The 19,633-nt window shown below is 43.7% G+C and overlaps 2 long non-coding RNA genes across 3 annotated transcripts; both read left to right on the top strand.

Moving 5' to 3' along the window:
- Positions 1-3,277: 3,277 nt before the first annotated feature.
- LOC126489482 (uncharacterized) lies at positions 3,278-9,297 on the top strand. Of its 2 annotated transcripts, none has more exons than XR_007588934.1 (4): positions 3,278-3,532; positions 4,406-4,489; positions 4,579-4,669; positions 7,972-9,297. It is a non-coding gene; the product is annotated as an uncharacterized lncRNA (long non-coding RNA). The 2 variants fall into 2 exon arrangements; XR_007588933.1 differs by having other exon boundaries at positions 4,576-4,669.
- A 408-nt stretch (positions 9,298-9,705) lies between these two features.
- Positions 9,706-11,626, top strand: LOC126489484 (uncharacterized). The gene is made up of 2 exons (XR_007588936.1): positions 9,706-9,819; positions 10,383-11,626. It is a non-coding gene; the product is annotated as an uncharacterized lncRNA (long non-coding RNA).
- Positions 11,627-19,633: the final 8,007 nt, after the last annotated feature.

Raw genomic sequence — 19,633 nt, 5'->3', positions numbered from 1 at the left:
CCATATTGAGTCTCCATTTCTTCTTTCATTTATTTGCTAAGCTATATCAAGTACATGCTATGTGCTGGTCACTAGGGCCAGCTCTGGAGACACAGAGATAAAGGCCAAGCTTTTCATTTCATGTTGTTCATCAACAGAAAGAGCTCAGGTTCAAGGCAGGCAGACTTCATACACACAGTTAATTGTGCACCAAAGCTTGCAACTAAGACAGGTAAGTTCAGGGGACTGAGAACAGGTTGGAATATACTCTAAGGTCAAAATAGTGGAGCCAAATGAGAACAATCAAGGGAGTTCACACTGTGCACTCTCTAGAGTATCCTTGTAAAGCATCTTGCTCTCAAGACTGTCTTCTAACGAGGCTGGGGGATCCTGCACTTCCAGTGTAGTCCAGAGGGAAGGCAACCGAAGCCAGCCTGCCCATTCAGCTGCAGCCACATGTGATCTCTGTTCTGTGAAACTGGCCTATGATGCTCCTTGGGCTTGGCATACTTCCCGGTCAAGAGAATTTTCCTCATGCTGTCTAGTGCCTCTGATCTCCTGCATGGGTTAGAAAATGGATAGATTGATGTAAAAAAAAATAAGAGAAAGAAAGATGAGTTTAGCTGGGGAGATGCTCAGTTGGTAAAATACTTGTCTCATGAGTGTGAGAACCTGAGTTCAAATCCTCCAAACCCACATAAAAAGAGATGGGTGTGGTGGATGTGGGGGTGCAGGCCTGTAATCCTGGTGAGGGAGAGATGGGAGAATTCCTAGAAGCTGCTGGTCATCTAACCTGGCCAACGTGGCAGAGACAGGCCAATGAGAGACCCTGTCTCAAAGAAAAGAGGGAAGACCTTTGAATACCAGTGCCTGAGGTTGTCTTCTGACCTCCACATGCATGCCGCATACATGCCACGAATGCATGTATGCATATTCCAACCCACATATATTCCCACATACAGGAACACACACACACACACACACACACACACACACACACACACACACCACACGAGAGAAAGACAGAAGAAGCCAGCCAGCCAGCCAAACAGACAGACAGACAGACAGACTAAAGGAAAATCCCCTCAGTAGAAAGAATGAAATCAATGAGGGAATCAATACGGTCAAGAGCAGAAGCTGGGCGTTTGGAAGAGACAGTTTTCCCATGCAATAAACTCTTGGCTTAATGTAAAGTGAGCCATGCTGTTAGGCCAGGTCACTTGGAGTAAATTGCTTAATTTGATCTGGGAATGGAATGTACCTTTTATACCTCCTTTTTCAAGAAACTGATGTATTTACAGCTTGCAGTTCATTTACTTAAGATGAGGACAAACTGTGTCTTGACAGTTCCAGGAAGTTAAGGATGACAAAATTTTTCCCTCTCACCGCTCACCCCTACAATTAAACACACACACACACACACACCATATACACACCACACAATAAACCCCCTCACAAACACACATGGATACTCACATGCGCACATACATACACACACACCATATACACACTACACACACATACACCACACACACACGTACACCCCACAAACATTCATGCATACACATGTGCGCACACATATACACACACACCACACACACCATATACATATCACACCCACACCACACACCCACACCCACACCCACACACTCTTCTTTCTCTCTGTTATTATGTGGCGAGGCTGTCTGTGGAATGACACACTTGTTGGGGTTCTTGTCTGTAAGAATGGTCAAAGTTTCACATGCACAGTGGCATTTTCCCCTGTCCATAAGTATAGTGGGGTTGCTTTCGGAGCCAGACCTCTCTCAGGATGGAATACAGGACCTGAAGGGTTAATTACCCGCATCAGTGAGTTTGAAGCTTTGAGACCCCCAGAACACACTGGACACAGCTGGGAGTACTAAAAGAGGGTTAGGGGACTTATCTCTCAAAATATGGAAAAAGAAGGAAGTTTAAGATCAGGTCAATAGACATTTTGCAGGTTATGGGCAATATAGCCAGACGAATTCTGCATATCTTTCCAGGCTATGAATTATTTTTATGGAAGGGATTTTGGTGGGCTGTTCTGTTTAAGAGGGGCCCTTCTGCCCTCTCCCAAAAGGAGGAAGTAGGCTTATATGATTAATCAGAAAGTTCAAATTAGAAGCATGGAAAAAACATTCGGACTCTATCCTTGAGAGCAAGTTAACTCAACTAGAAACCTTTGCTTGGTTTGGCTGCCTTCATATCTGTTTTGGGCAGGGTAAATTCTACTGGGCTGCAATGTCTCCTGAAATTCTCTTTCACTGATATGTGTAATGAATTTGTTTATCCTCTTGAACTTGAAAATCCACCCAGCTAGCATGTGTTTGCCTGCATTGTGCCAGGGGTGGGAGGAGGGATAGATAGGACCTCAAAGCCCTTTGTGTCCAATTGAACAACTGTCAACGGAAGTCTCTGAAGGTCAGAGTAGGGAGTTGCCCTTCCCTGTATCCTGCCAACGTGCGGCAGCGGCTTGACCCTTATGAAGAACGGGAGGATGATCGTGCGTCTAGAGAGTGTTTCATCAGATATGCTGGGTTATGCATCCATACGTAACAGTCACGGTTTGTTTGAACTTTGACCCCAGCCTTTAAAGATGGAGTGTGTTCTGCTTTCTATGGGAAGGGAAACTCAGGAGGCCTTGCCATTCACAGAGATTTCAGTTGAGCATGTCAGCTAAGGCTCTGAGGTGGCTGGGGTTTCCTAGTCCCTAATGGTGGTCTCTGAGACGTATTTCCTCTTGACTGTGAAGCCATGGTGAGTCAGGCAAAACATTCAAAGGGACAGAACATGTTCAACGCCTTTGCAAGTCTCTAGCAGAAGAAGTTCCTTGTACTTTGTTGTGACAGGGCGTGGTATCATTGCTGATGTATAGATGTGAGAGGGAGAGAGAGAGAATGCTGATGCCATGAATTTTTCCTTCAAAGTTCAGTGCCTTCATCATAAATCCCAAGAGAACAGGATTAGAGATCATTCTCAGAAACTCTAGTTTTTCTTAGGTGTGAGTCTGCTATTCTAGAATTGACCTGAGAATTTCTGGATGGAGGACAAAATGAACCTTTTTTTCCTGTTTGCTTCCTAGACAAGGTAGATAGGGGTTTCCTTAGCCTTTCTCAACTTCTCCCTATGGAAAGGATTTGAACAGTCTCTATATTTCCCCTGCCCAGTTGAGGAAATGATAATAGAGGGTGGGGTTGGTAGGATTGATTGACAGGGATCCCAACAATACTTCTAAAGCCCTGTGACTTGGACACAGAGGGAGGTGCCACTGAGCAGGGAATCTGTGGAGGCTCTGTCTTCCTCCCTCTCTCCACCCAGCTCTGTGTACTTGAGAATTCCATCCCAGCCCCCACTCCGAAATGTGCACGTGGATATGAGGGAAAGTTCTCAGCTCTGAGGGGGGAGAAGTAGATTTTGGTGACCCTAGCGGGTTTCCTTGCCCCTAAAAAATTGCCATCCAGTGTTCAAGGGACACAGGAGTCACGACTAGAGGATTTTGTCATCACTGGAAACGGAGGCCCAAGGAACAGAGGTACTTTACCCTGGGTCCACTCTGGTTGTTAGTGGATTTGCTACCCATGCTGTGAGGTTATGGCCTTTTGAAACTTGGGGAAGGGCCATTGTGATTTCAGATCTCTGTCTTGACCCAGTGAACTTTCACCCCATGTTGCTTTTCTCAGCAAGCTTCTCCAGTACTGTGGCCAGCTGCTGCTCACCCATCCTAATCTCAGGGGAAAAAAAAGGGGGAAGACTCTCAGTGCAGACAAAACCAGTCACCTTGTCTTTCTGCTTTGTTCTATGAACCATCTTCCAGCTAGTTTTCTTTGGCCTCTCATCAGTAGGATTTTCTTCTTTTTTCTGTTTCAGAGGTGCCCTGACCCTCCGCAGGCTTGCTGGGTCGTTATGCCTCAGTCAAAGTTTGAAACTTGCTACTGTTCTGAAAATATTTCCCTCTATGCGTTTGCCATATCTGCTCGCCTAATTAGGCATTCGATCAATTTTTGGCTCTGATTATTTTCATGTGAGAGTTCAAATAGACTAACAGAACCTTTGATTTAATCGGTCACTAAGTTGCTATAAATTGGTTTTGGGTCCTAAGCAGGAATCCAGGTGAAGATGGAAAAGGAATGAAATGTGTCTTTGGCACCCAACTGCTTCTTTCCCTTTTCCCTCCTCCTCATGATTTGCTTCCCTGTGTGCCCCACGCTAGTTGTTTCTCTTGGAGAATATTTGACATTGTTTTAATCATTTCATCTGATTAGCTAGTTGCTTTGTGTAATCCCAGCAATTTCTAAGAAAATTTTAGGCATCTTCCCACCCCACCCACTCCAGTTTGTGCAAGAAGTTAGGTCTCTAAACTTGGCTGGACATAGAATACCTGGACTATTTTTTTTTTTAAATATAGGGTTTCAGGCCTGATCTTGGAGCAAAAAAGAAGATGATTCTGGATTGCAGCCTGGAAATCGGTATTTTCAGACAAGAGCTCCAGGTGATTGTGCTGATCACTGCCTTCAGCTGGAAGGTCCCCCAACCCCGAGATTCGGTAGTCCTGTGATTTTATTTTCCTCTTTGCAGCAGGTCATTGGCATAGAATGGACTAGAATGTCAGAGTCTTTCTGCAACTACCAGAGGGGAGAATAGTTTCCACTCTGGATTCCAGAGGATCAAGGTGAGTGAGGTCTCAGGCCATTAGACTTGTACCCACTGTGACGGTCTGGAGGACAGGGAATGTCTTCTACCCTTGTTCTTTCTTCTCCCCTAACACACCCTAAGTCTGGGCAGAGAAGGCCCTCTGACAGATGTCGAGTTATAAATCTATGTAATCTGGGTCTCTGACGCTTGGTATTTTCTCATGTGCAGTTTAGTTTATCCAGGGCTCAAAGGTATAAACTGAGAGCACAGTTTGTTTACTTTGTTATATGTGGGTGGAATGTAGTTTGTGATATTTATTATACCGTTCAAAGAACATTCATGTGTGTATGTATCTCTATCTATCTACCCACCTATCTGTGTGTGTACATGTGATCTATCTATCTATCTATCTATCTATCTATCTATCTACCTACCTACCTATCTATCCATCCATCTATCTCTACCTACCATCTATCTGAGTGTACATGTGCTCAATCTATCTATCTATCTATCTATCTATCTATCTATCTATCTATCTATCTATCAACCTATCTCTGTGTATACATGTGCTCGCTCTGTCTGTCTGTCTGTCTGTCTGTCTGTCTGTGTGTCTGTCTGTCTATCTATCCACCTATCTGTGTGTGTAAGTGTGCCCAGCAATGCATGCGAAGGCGGAAGGACAACTGATAGGAGTCAGTTCTCATTTTCCACCATGTGGGTTCTAGGGACTGAATTAAGTCTTGGTGGCAAGTATATTTATATGTTGTCCCCTAGGTCAAGAACAAGTTTACAGTGGCCACTGATGCTTTTCTCAGATGATGAAACTCTAGGCATGCGGTTGGCTAAACCAGTTTTGCAATCTGTATCTGCATCTACAGCGTATCTGTAGGGAAATAGCTGGAGAAGCTGGGTGTTTATGTGGGAGTCATAGAAAGGACCCTTCCCGCACACTACCTGTGCAAACTGAAACCAAATGGGTTGCAAGCTTAAATGTGGACGTTAGGACAGTGAAACCTGTAGTAAAAATGTTAGTGGACCCCTTGTTAACCTTAGTATAGACAGAAAGTTCACAGGCTAAAGAGTTTCTGACTACAGTGAAAAAATCTGCCTAGAATTCATAAAAATTAAGTTCATGTTCAACATAAGACACAGTTGAGAAGCAGAAAGGCCAGTTGTGGTGTGGAAGAAAACATCTGCTCCAGGACTAGAATTCAATATATGTGAAGAACTCTATGCTTAGTCATTATGGACAACTGCATTTAGAAAGAAGTGTCAAAGACTGAACCAGAGGTCCCCAAAGATATCTGAGTGGCCAAGAAGATGTTCAACATTACAAATCCTCATGGAAATTAAAATTAAGCTGCTAGGGACATTGTCATCCATGCTTTAGAATGGGCAAAATGCGAATGAATGATGCTGTGGAGTTTTATAAGAATGTGACACAATAAAATACTGCAGGTGGGGGAAGAGAGTGTGTAGTCAGTTTAGACATCTGCTTGACATTTTCTAATACAGGTAAAAGTATTGTCCCCAAATGCAATCATCTTATTTCTATGCATATTTCCAAGAGACATGAAAATATGTGTCTAAGGAACATACAGGTAGGCCAGTGCACGAGCAGCAATCTCAAACTGGACACAATTCAGATGTCTATCAATAGGAAATCAGATAAATAGGTGTTAGCATACTAATAACAGGGAGGATTACTTATCAATAAAATCCATTTAAACAATCAACTCCAGCAGTATCCGAATTAAAAGCCCATGTCCGAGGAGCTCTTGCTGGATGCTGTTGGGTGATGGCTTGAAAGCAGACACAGAGAGTCTTTAGTGATAAACAATGGAACTGTGGTTGTCTCAGAAGACAGGACACATTGTTGATGGGAAAGGCACACATAGGAATTGTCCCAGTTAGCTATGCTTGTGATAAATTATCTCCAAACTCAATGCCAGAAACAAAATCTACCTCATTCTGTCCCTCAGTTTTTGTGAGCCAAAGATTCAGGCAAGACTTGATTGACTGTTCATTTTCCACATGGGGCTGATGGAGAGTCTGGTCCTGGGGGTCCAAGATGGCTTTCCTCAGGTCTGACCTTTTGGTAGTCTCTGCTGGAGCTCTGGACTGCAGGGCCTACATATAGCCTCCCAATAGGGTGATCTCAGTGGGGAGGCTGACTGACTTACTGGGTGTGTTGCAGAGACTCAGCTAGCCAAGGCTGGGCAGCACTCTGGTTGTGCTGTGTTGGTCAAGACAGTCTGCTGAGATTCATGGACAGAGACCATGGGCCCCACCACTCCATGCAAGGACTGCCCAAAACTTCACAGCCATGATGGGTAACTTTCTGCAGTTGTTGGAAACCCCGTTTGTTTTGATTTCAGTGGTGGGTACCTGAGCGTGTACCTAATGACTCTGGGACATAGTTACAGTTTGTGTGCTTGTGTAAATGACTCTGCAATTTAAACAATCTGCTGAGTGCTTCAGACACTGCATTCTTCTTGTCCAGACAACTCTATGGGACAGCAGTTATGAACCTATTTTACTTCGTAACTTACTAAATTCAATGAGGAACAGGATTTACGTCTGTGTTTTTCTGACCCTAAGATGTCGTCTTCCACTAGTACATGTGCCAAGAACAAGAAGTTCATTCAGCTCTCAGTTAATATCAGGTGCTACAGGGCTTCCAACTGGTTTTATAAAAGCCAATTACTAAGTACCCCCTCCTCCAAATTCTAATAGTCATATTGGAAGCTTGAAATTGGTAACAGGAGGAAGGCTCCCACCATGAAAATCAGCGAATACTATGTGAGTTTCTTGCGGGTGCATTGAGGAGGCCAACTTTCCAACACATCAGATTACAATTTTCCCCAAAGCAGACCTGAAGGTCTGTACATAATTATACATAATAACCTTTTGGCTTTGTGCTTCAGAAATATATATTACTCTTTTTTGGAGTGTGTGGGATTGGTTCCAGGTCCTTTCACAAACCAGGCAAGTAAGTACTCAACCACTAAGTTCCATGGCCAGCCCTTGGCTTCTGAAGGTAGGGTCTCATTATGTAGCCCAGGCTAGCCTTGACTCATGATCCAACAGCTTCTTGAGTGGTGGAATTAAAGGTATGTATGAATAATGTGTTCAATCTAGTTAAATTCTTTCTTTGTAAGTAAATGTAATCAACTCACCTTTTATTCTCTTAAAAACTTCTGAATTGTTCTGGAGCCTGCACTAGATTTGATTTACCATCCGTCTTTCTAGTTCTTCTGTTTCTCATTTTCAGAACAGTTGGAAGCAAGCTCATCCAGCTTTGAGTGGCTATAATCTTCCCCTTTTGCCTCCTTACAGGCCCCTCTTTCTGAGTTGTGTTCTCTCTCAGCCTGCTCAGTCTGAGGGATGGCACAGCGTTCTCCTCACTGAGGAAAGCCTCCGTCTTTTGCTGCCCCCCTCCCCCACCACAGTCCCTCCGTCTTCCGGTCTCTTCTTCTTTCCCAGCATTCTTAGGCTGCTGGGCCTCGGCTAGCTTCAGTCACAGGTACTGCTCTATGACTTCCTGGAACAGCCTGGCCTGCTTTGCCAGCTCCCTAGGGTCTCTCATCACCAGCCAGCACGAAACCCAGGGGCATTCTCGGAAAAACAATGCACCATGGACTTCCTGGAAAGCGTCTGGGGCTCTGTCAATCAAAAGAAGGCTGGGAGAGGCTTCTGGTGACACCGCAGGGGTTATTTCTTTGAAGAGGTGAGTGAGGGGTGCGCTGCTGATTTACTGTTTTGTTTTTCCTGGTCCCATTAGTGGATTTACCTCATCTGCGCTCTTCTTAGGCCTTCCCTGTCCCTAAGCTTAGATAACTGCGAACAAACCAGCTTATCGAAGGATCAACCCCATCACACTGGCAGTCCAATTTTGTCCTTTCGTGACATTTACTGAGTGTTTACTGAGTTGTGCGTGCTCTACCAAGGGCTCCAACAGCATTGTCTCATCTCACTATGACAGCGTCTCACATGAGGAAGTTAAGCCTCAGAGAGATTAAGTAACACTTTTCATGGTCACATAGCAATTAAAGTGTGTGAGTCAGAATCTGAACTCAGGATCACCTGGTTCCAGGCCATATCATCTCCTCACCTCTTTGCTATGCTTTCCTGGCTCTGTGTAGGATATCACAGCTTAACCATCAGTGAATAATACCCCTCTGTGTGCCAGACGCAGGCCCAGGACTCCAGGGATGGGTGAGATACAGTTCCTGTCTTTGAAGAGCTTTCAACCTAGTAGACAAAGCAGGCAGTCTCACACACAAACACTTCTACTTGAGGCATCAATAGGAGTTCAGGGAGTTGATGTGGGGATGGGAGGCCACTGACCCCTGTGTTTGGCGATGAGAGGCGTGTGCCAAAACTCTCTGACAGGGCAGGGATGTCTGGCAGGGTCAGAAGCATGGAGGATCTTCCTTCTCACCCTGAGTGCAGTGTCTGTTTACCTGGATACAGAGTCAGCCAATACGTCTGCTTTACTCCGAGGTACCATGATCTCCCCGAGACTGAATCAACACTGGTGAAATGTTCTACAGACTTCTCCATCTAAAGCCCATATATCTGAGTGACTGTGTGTGAAAGACAGCTAGAATGCTTGCACTGAGGGTGGGAGTGGGGGTGCCATCAGGATGTCAGGGGAGTGGGGTGCCATCAGGATGTCAGGGGAGTGGGGTGCCATCAGGATGTCAGGGGAGTGGGGTGCCACCAGGATGTCAGGGGAGTGGGGGTGCCATCAGGATGTGGGAACAGAGCCCATAGGAACTCAAAAGACTGAACTGAAGATCCAGGACCAGCCACTACCGGGTGTAAGACCTTGGGTAAACTGTTTTCTGTTTCCTTTACCTGGAACTTGGCTTCTCCATGTGTAAATGAAGTTACGCCTGGGTGAACTAACAGTGATTCTGATATCTGTGGTCCCAGGTGTGCGTGTGTGTGTGTGTGTGTGTGTGTGTGTGTGTGTGTGTGTTTGTCTGACCAGATATCTGGGGTAGATTTTAGCTTGAGGCAGATTCCCCTCCTGAGCGTAGACTGAACTGGTTTGTGTGTGTGTTTGTTTGTGTGTGTGATTACCTTGATATGGAGATAGCCTTATTTGGCTGTCATGTGGAGAAAAAAACACCTACAACTTCTTCTGCACACTCCCTCTTCTCTGCTGAGACATCAGTGGTAAGGACAGCTGGCCTGGGCCTGTATCCATGTAGCTGGCTGGGACAGGATTTTCCAGGAATCCCTTCCTGACTCCTCCAGGCTTGGTTGCAGGCATAATAGTCTCTGAGAATTAATAGAAACATATCTACTCTTTGTTTTTGATGATGAACATCAATATAATTACTTAATTATATTGAAGGTTGAAGTTTAGTCTTCTTACCTTAGTTCATTCATTATAAAGTATATGCCAGGTACTTTGTTAGGCCTATCAATAGTTCATGGTCAATAAGTTATAGCCCAAGAATCCTTCAGTATATGGGACAGAGAATAGTAAATCTTCCTTCCACAAACTATGGCAAGTATGGTCATTGATATTTTATATAAATTACTTAAGAGTAGTTGTATAACCATAATGGATTTGCTGTTTCCATCTTGATCACGGTGCCATTGAGTCTAAATTAGGCAGTAGTTAAGTAGTGACGTAGAAACAGTTCTCTCAGGTCTTGGCAGGTGACACTCCTGATACAGATTTTAGACATAACCCCCTATGCTGACTACTTTCCTTTCATACCGCTTCTCAGAGGGCGACATGTCTCCTGGAGCTAGAAGTTTACATCCACTTCCAGATGATGTTCCCATAGCCAACTCCTAAATTTCCCTGTCCAGATGGCCCCGAGTCTCCCTGGGTTTATCCTTAAGGAGTGGTCTACTGTACAATGAAGAAACTTCTGGAGGCATTACCATCCCTGACTTCAAACTCTACTACAAAGCTACAGTAATGAAAACAGCCTTGTATTCACATAAGAACAGACAGGAGGACCAATGGAATCGAATAGAATTGATCTGGCTATCAATCTACATACCTACAAACACCTGATTTTTGACAAAGAAGATAAAAATATAAAATGGGGAAAAAGTATATTCAACAAATAGTGCAAGCACAACTAGATATCAACAAGTTGAGAAATGCAAATAGATCCATATCTATCTCCATGCTCAAAACTCAAGTCCAAATGGATCAAAAACCTCAACATAAAATCAACCACACTGAGCCTCATAGAAGAGAATGTGGGAAGTGACTTTTACACATTGGCACAGGAGACCACTTCCTAAATATAACCCCAGTAGCACCAGACATTGAGAGCAACAACTAATAAATAGGACCTCCTGAAAATGAAAAGCTTCTGTAAAGCAGAGGACACAGTCAAAAAGACAAAACAGCAGCCTACACAATGGGAAAATATCTTACCAACCTCATATCAGACAGAGAACTGATCTCCAAAATATGCAAAGAACTCAAGAAACTTGATATCTAAAGAACAAATAATTCAATAAAAATGGGGTACAGACCTAAACAGAGATCTCTCAACAGATGAATTTCAAATGAATGAAAGACACTTAAGGAAATGTTCAACATCCTTAGCCATCAGAGAAATATAAATCAAAACAACTCTGAGATTCCACCTTACACCTGTCAGAATGTCCAAGATCAAAATCACTGATGACACAGGCCCACTATAGAGCTTGTGGGGTAAAGGGAACACTCCTCCATTGCTGGTGGGAGTGCAAGCTGGTACAGTCACTTTGGAAATCAGTATGGTGATTTCTCAGAAAATCAGGAAACAATCTACCTCAAGTCCAGCAATACTACTTTTGGTTATATATCCAAAGATGCTCAATTGTACCACAAGGACATGTGCTCAACTATGTTTATAGCTGCATTGTTTGTCATAGCCAGATCTTGGAAACAACCTAGATGCCCTCAACTGAAAAGTGGTTAAGGAAAATGTGGTACATTTACTCAATGGAGTACTACACAAAGGTACTTAAAAAAAAGGCATCTTAAAATTTGCAGGCAAATGGATAGGTCTAAAAAAAAGAACATATCAAATGAAGTAAGCCAGATCCAGAAAGACAAATAACATATGTATTCACTCATAAGTGGCTTTTAGATATAAAGCAAAGAAAAACCAGCCCACAAATCTACAACCCCAGAGAATCTAGATAACAAAGTGAACCTGAAAAGAGACATACATGGATCTACATAGGAAGGAGTAAAGGCAAGATCTCCTGAGTAATTTGGGAGCATGGGGATCATGGGGGAGGGTAGAAGGAAAGGGGAAGGAAGAGAAGGGTTTATAGCTCAATAAAAGCAAAAAAAAAAAAAAACAAGAAAAGAAATTTTGGAAAAGTTGTAGGAATAGTACAGAGGTTGTATTTACTCTTTACTCAGTTTTTTTCTAATTTTAGCATTATATACATTTTCTGGGCCATGGTCAAAACAAACTAGTTCTGGAAATGCTGGTACCTAATGCATAAACTCACCTTAGAGGAGGTGACTGGCCCTTCTAGAATGAGAACTGGGGTCCCAGAGTTGGTTTTTTCTCATCATCAAGGGTATAGCTCCTATCAGGATAGGTGCCAGCCTGGAAATACCCAGGCCTCAGGAGCTGTAAATTCAGAGGTCCACTGAGAAGACTGACATAAGATTCTGATAACCCTTCCAGACTCGGATTCTGCGATGTGAAATCCGTTGAGGAAGCGAATAAGTATCTCCTAGGTCTTAGCTACTGTTCACAGGCAGCGCTGGGGGTGTAAGACTGAAGAAACGATAGCTATTAAATTGCTAGATTTTAGTGTTTAGATAAAACTCACACTCCTATATACAAAGAGTCTAAAATGTAATATTAGGCTGGGGGATACCACCCCAGCCCTCTAGCACCCCTATATCTAAGAAGTCTGGGATGATTGGAAGCCCCTGGTCTGGCAGTTGCCCTGGCTTGGACTCCAACTCCCAGCCTGCCAAGTGGTGACCCCTCCCCGGGGGAGGGCCAGGACCACTTCCCCAGGCTTTTTAGGCTTGCCTATTCAGAAACAAGAACACGTGGTTTTTGGGTTTGTGTGGATTCCCACCCCTCTCTTCCATGCTCTCCAGGCCACTGAAGAGTGCAACATTTATTAAATATGGGCATTTTAATTTGGCTTATCTGGTTTGATTGGATTTCTTTGTGCCAGCAGAGCACCTCATCTTAGGAAATACTGCTAACATTTAGTACTCAGCACAAACATTTGAAGAAAGCCAGCACCCTATGCATGTGTACACACAGCAAGCTCTGTCTTTCTGCCTTCATTCCTTGGCTGCATCTTGTTCTTTACATGCTAAACAGGGAAGGAAGTTGATTGGCAGGCCTGGTCAATGACCTTGGATGAATTCAGTGACCTTGGGAAAGGAGTTTTAGTCTTGGACCTCTTCCCTAAAACTTGAGAGGAGACCCATCCCTGAGATCACACTAGCCTTTGGTTTTTGTACTGTCTTTCTCTGTGTTTTGTGTGTGTGTGTTACAAACCTGTGTGTGCAGTGTGTTAGTCTGTACATACACATGTGGAGCAGTGGTTTATTCTGCGTATTGTCATCATTCTCTACCTTACATTTTGAACATGGGCTCTCACTGAACCTGGAGCTAGCCGTTTTGGTTTGATTGACGCGGTTAGTGAGGCCCTGGGGTCCACCTCTCCACCTCCCTGTGCTGACATTACAGGTGTCACAGCTAACTTGGATGGACGCTGGGGATCTGAACTCAGCATCTCTTTCCTGCCCAGCAAGCTCTTTACCCACTGAGCCACTTTCCTAGCCCCTTCATGGTTTTATTCTGATTCTTTCTCATTTTTCCATCCTTCTTGGTTTTCCCATTCCATCTGCTCTTCTGTTTCTCAGTTTCCCCATGTGTTCTCATCGTTTCTCCCACTCCAGCCGTCTCATTCTCTATCTCTTTTATCCTCTCATTTCTCGCTTTCTCTTCACCCCTCCCTTGCATTCCCTTTCTCTACTCTTTAGTATAATGTTTCTTCTAGGCTTTCATGGCACAGCAGATGCTATGGCAGTTCATCCAAGTAAGAGGAGAAAAGAAATGAATTAAATCATAGTATTGGCAACTGACAATTTGCTTCAATCACAGAAAAATGTCCCCGGCTTCCTTGAATATTGAAACATTGATGAAGAACAGATTCCCTCTGGCAGTGAAAATTCCCCTCTGTCTAAGTTTGGCATCAAGATATCTTGCTTGATATTACAGGCAATTTGATGTGTTCCCTGCTCAGCAAAGTTGGAACACATTTCAAACAACCTATGTATTGATGGAAAACCATTTTTATTTTTAATGAGGGCATATTAAAAAAATATATATACTTTTCCACTGATTTCTTGCTCTTGGGAGGTCAAGATCTGATGACATCCAGGCAGGAAGGCCTGGGTTTTTCCACTTTGTCTGTGGGGAAAATGCTGAAATTTAGACGCTCCCTTCATCTCCACCCCTTTGTTAGACTTCACTGATTTTAATAAACACTTTCCCGCTCTGGTTTCCTCAGTGACATAGAAGCAGAGGGACATCAGTGAGATGGTTCTTTCGGAGGTCACCTCTGTCAAGGACAAGGATTCAGTGACAAGAGGCTTGATTCAGACAAATATGAGGGCAATGTTAGGGGTAAAATACAAAAGAAGGGATGTCAAGTCCATGAGGAAATACAGATTTTGAGAGGCAACGTCTCCATTGTCATTCTTCTGGGTACAGGAGGGCCAGGGGTGAATGGATGACAAATCAAGGGGACACATGTGGCAGGGTCAGTGAGTCAGAGATGAGCACTGGATTGTTCTAGAAGGCCAGAAATGATGGCTAATGAGAAAGGGCTTTTTTTGATGTTGTTATCTTTCAAACACAAGCTTTTTTTTTTTTTTGAAGACTCATCCTTTGTCTAGTAACTTTCCTCGCTGTGCCTCCCCAGTCAAAAACACCTGGGTCTTTGGATGAGGATGAAAGACCCAGCAAGCCTGGGCGTGATATCCAGCAGGAATCTTAGATGTCACCTAGCCCACCTAGAGCTTCAAGACAGTTCTAAGAATGCCTTGGATTGAAAAATAAAATCACCTCTGTGCCCATTTATCAAGAACAAGAAGGGAAGGAGGATATGTTTGAAGGTCCATCCCCAACTACACCGACTCTTCATTCCAATCTGTTAACCATGGTGAGAATAGAGGACCAGAGAGGTGATGCGGCTCAACCTCAGCTGCTTGTGCTGCCTTAACCTGAAGTTCACATTTCAGACTTGGAGATGCTAATAGCTCACCTAACAGCAGAGCCGGGCATCTCCAAGTGCAGAGGCTCCTTCTGTCTATCACCAGCAAGGGCTGTGTGGGGCAGACTTCCACTCCCTGCCCATGAGAGCCCATGTGCTAAAGAGCTGCTCGAACAGAGTCAGTTTTCATGAAACGGGCACTCTCTCTGATCTTCTCTGCGATTAGCCCTTTGACCTGCAGAATGGTAGCCCAAGCCTCTTTAGTTTAGGACCCTGATGAAGGGAAACTTTAAGACTTGAGATCACGTAGATGCTCTGAGTCCAAAGAGCTTTGCTCCATTTACAGAGGCAATGAACCGAAGGCTGAAAATATTCAGGAACAAAAACGAATATGTAGAGGTTTTTCTTGTCATGATCTCCCAAACAATACACTACAACTGTTTACCTTGCGTTAGGTTCTGTAGGCCATCTACAGATGATCTAAACTATACAGAAGGATGTATTATTTTAGTCACAACTACTTTTATGGCAGCTGCAGATTTTTGTGCTGTCTTTGAACCAACCTCCCATCTATAGGGAGAGACAGATGCATGTGGTTCAACCCCTTGGATCTCCACTTACTATGCTTATCCTGGTACTGTAGTCCATGCCACAGTCTGTATCTTTAGTTTATAACTGTGCCCTCAGTGACTCACCTGGAGCAGACTCAGGACGGCATTAGGTGGTGGGAAATGTAGAAGACAGAAGGGCCTTGGTTCCTAAGGAGATAGTGAAGCAGTTCTGGAAAGACATCAGGTTTAAATTAAAGTTGACTACTCAAGTAACATGAAGACACAAGGAAGTGTCAGGCAAGAGACTTCTCTGGTGTGGCCAGAGAATCTCAGGTAAGGGGCAGGGTAGATGTGAGCCCTGTCTGGTGTGATAGTTTGGTTTTTACAGAAAGGCCAGGCTCAGGTGAAGACTTCCTGTCCGGGAAGGTAGGGAGAGACTATGTAGTACAGGTTGACTTCAGATCCTCAATTCCCCCCTTTCAACCTCTCCGATGCTGAGATTATAGTTGCAAGCTACCACACCCAACTTCAGCTTAGATAACCTTAGTGCAAACTCTTGAGACAGGTGTTATATCAGCTATGGTTTTACAAAGAAAGAGAACCAATAAGGACGTGTGTTATGTCCTTATGAAGGATGGCAAGGTATGCAGAGCTGATTCTCAGCTGGAATCCAAAGGTCCATAGGCTGCTTTAGGATCAGAAAGAAACAATGTCCTAGCCTGAAGGTTGCCATGGGGAATTATGTTCTTTCTCAGGGAATAGTCAGGATATTTTTCTACTTAGGATTTCTGCTGTTTGCACAGGGCTCACCCATATTATGGAGGGTACTTTGCTTTCTTTGACCTAACAGTTGAAATATCAGCATCATCTAAAAACTCTCTCTCAGAATGAAATACACATTTGGCCAACTATCTAGGCACCATGTGGTCCAGCTGACCACATGAAATGAACCATCACAAGTATGATGAAGATCTATGTCTTCATGTTATAGATGGAAGGGAAGCACAGAGAAGCCAAATCAAGCACCCACAGTCTCTTAGATGGAAGATGATAGAGCTAGGGTATCGATGTACATAGCCATTGCATGATCTTCCATAGTCCTGACTTTTATTATCACTTTCAGAAGGGACAATGGACAACTACACTGGGGTGACTTAGTGCAGCACAATGAACGCCTTAAACTTCAAAATGCCTCTGCTGCCATCTTTCTAGCTGTCTGGAGGTCCTCAATGAAATGAAGGGGCTTAGGTTCTTTGCCTATGAGTCTTTGCTTTCTGGGGACTGAGTAGCCAATCAGCAAGCCCAAGCCAGCTTTATCTAGGCTTCCTCACTGGGCCACAGGATGGAAGAAAGCTTGACAAGCAAATTCAACTAGAGCAAACTTGGCCACCTGTGACTCCATGGGGGGTCCGGAAGAGCTCAAGAAGACAATGAAACCCAGAGGGAAGAACAGGCTCCTGTGCGGACTGTATTCCCTTCATATGTCTAGTGGTTGGAACCTGGCTGCCTGTGTTCAGAGCATTTTCTCAATCGCTAAATGATACAGTAGGGCCCAGTTCACTGTGGGTGGTGCCATCTCTGGGCCAGTAGGCCCGGGCCTTATTCGAAAGGCAGAAGAGCAAACCAGATGAAGCAAGCCAGTATGTAGCATTCTTGCACGGTCTCTCGCGTTCTGCCTCTAGGTCCCATCTTTGGTTTTCTTCAGTGAAGGACTGTAACCATTAAGCCAAATAAACCTTTCTTCTCTAATATGATTTTTGATTATTGTTTTATCACAACCACAGAGAAAGAAATACAGGCTTATCTCTGGATAGCCAGATGGTGGTATCTTTGTTTCTTGGTTCTTTACTGCAACCTTGTGTCACATGTCTGGTTTTGTGTCATTACCAAGCTGTGTTTGTTACTATGAGTTTGAGAGCAGATACTATGATACTTCTAGCATTTCTTCTTTTGACCAAGATTGCTTTGGCTGCTAGAGGTCTTGTGCTTCTGCATACATTTTAGGATTATTTTCCTTGTTCTGGGATTTTGAAGAGCAATTCTGCCTATCTATGAACATGGGAGCTTGTAGTTACTTTATAGCTACTTCTTCAGTTTCTATTCTCAGAGTATGCAGGATAAAGCTGCGTTTTAAGTTTAAATTACTGTGATTAAGAGATCTATAAAACAAGAATTCCTTAACCTTTGAGACTACTTGCCCAAGTATAGATAACGTCCTGGAATGCTGTAATATTCATGTAAGATAACAAGCCATGTGTTTTTACGCCTGTAAAAAATCTTGGTTGCCCAAGCTGCATGGGATGTAATTGATCACATGTAGGTGGGAGCTAGTCAGACAGGAAGTATGTCAGAATGCATGCTTGCCCCTGATTGGATGAAGGTGGGAAGTACATCACCTTGTGAATTTTGTCTTATAAGCCTCTGACTAATGTAATTTGGTAGCATATTCTGGGATCACAAGTTTGGACCTGGCCAGACCAGTATTTAATAACACTTGCTTCAAATTTGGCTAAAAAAATATGGTGGTGGTCTTAGTTTTGCCTAATGGGATTAACAAGTATTGTAAGATTTTTCTTGTAAAGGTCTTTTATTTCCTTGTTTAGGTTTATTCCCAGCTTTCTTTCTTTCTTTCTTTCTTTCTTTCTTTCTTTCTTTCTTTCTTTCTTTCTTTCTTTTTCTTTATTTCTTTCTTTAAAAAAGATTTTTATGAATTGGAGTCTTTCCCTAAATTCTTAGTTAGCATGTGTAAGACTGTTATGTAGAAAAGCTGACTTTAATGGGTGCTGACATTGTATTCTGCTACATTGGTGAAAGTGTTTATCAAAGGGTTTCGTTTTGCCTTTTGGTTTTTGGGACAGGGTCTTTCTATAACATAGGCTGGCCTAGAACTCTCTATGTCATCCATACTGGCTTTAACATCTTGAGCCTCTTGCCTCAGTTCCCCGGGAGTATAGGCATGCACCACGATGGCCAGGCTAAAGTATTTTAAGTACAAGGTCATATCGTCTGCAAAGATGGATAGTTTTTGGCTTGTTCAGCAGTTTTTCTTGCCTTAGTCCTCTGAATCTGATAAGAGTGGGAAGTGTGGATGCCCTCGCCATGATCTTGGTTTTAGAGGGTTAGTCTCCATATGTTTGTTTAGTTTTTATTGCTGTTGATTTTTAATTTTAGCACATTATGAAGTGATTTTTAAGAAATCCTTTCAATTTTGGGTATTCATTGAGATTTAACTTTCTTAAGATGGTTATGACTGATTTATATAACAATCACATTCAATTTAAATTACCTTTCGATATTCTGACTTCACTTTCAGAATTTTACATGTATCCCTGTTATTACAGAGTTTTGTTCATTGAGCCCCATATTTCAATCTGACTCTGCCATCGAACAAGGCTGCTGATTTGTGATCAGCCAGAAAAGAAAAAGAGGAGCCTTAGAGAGCAGCCCTTCTTAATGTAGACCCCTGTCCAATAATGTGCGCTAGGGAAGGAGAGTAACTGTGATGTGCTAAAGCTTCACCAGGGAGGAGAGGAGGAGTCCAGGCTTTTTAAGTGTGGGGTAGGAGTCCAGGCCAGTTTATCACAAGCAGAATCTTTAGAATGTCTGCTTTCCCCTTTTCAGAGAACAAGGGAGCAACCAATAGCCAGGACATTGGGGATCCTGATAGAAAGACACAGCACAAAGGATGTGGTTGTGTTCAGCTCTTTCATGTGTCTCCCTATGCTTCTTTTGGTGCTCAACTTATTTCTTCCAGTCCTAGAAGTTATAGAAAGTATGACCCTTGCCTTCGGAGGGAAGCCTGCAGTTGGTTTGGGGGAAGTAGACACGTCTATGCGAAGGCGTCACACTGACTAGGAATGAAGACAGTCTGCTAAGTGACCTTCAGCTGACCAGGAGCTTCAAGGGGGTCTGTGGAGGAGGACAGAGGAAGGGGACGGATCCTCCAGGGAGTGTCTCAGAGGAAGTGGGAATGGAGCTGGGCTCTGAAGGACTTGGAAGGGGAAGAAAGAAGGAAGGGCTTTTCAGGGCAGGGAAGGGCGAGAACAAAGTGGGTGGTGGTGACAATGACTATGAAGTGTTCCAGGAATGGGGAACAGACCAGATCTTCTCTGGACAGTGGTAAAACTCACAGAGAAATACTCAGAGCAAGGACATTCCCCGAGACCCTGTTCCTGGATATGACCTGGCTTTGCCATTTCTCTTACCAGCAG

This window comes from Alexandromys fortis, unplaced genomic scaffold (genome assembly GCF_014885135.2).
Source record: "Alexandromys fortis isolate MF-2015 unplaced genomic scaffold, M_Fortis_MF-2015_v1.1 scaffold_220, whole genome shotgun sequence".
Taxonomy (NCBI): Eukaryota; Metazoa; Chordata; class Mammalia; order Rodentia; family Cricetidae; genus Alexandromys; species Alexandromys fortis.
The sequence above is the reverse complement of the archived record's forward strand: the minus strand, read 5'-3'. Positions and strand labels throughout refer to the sequence as shown.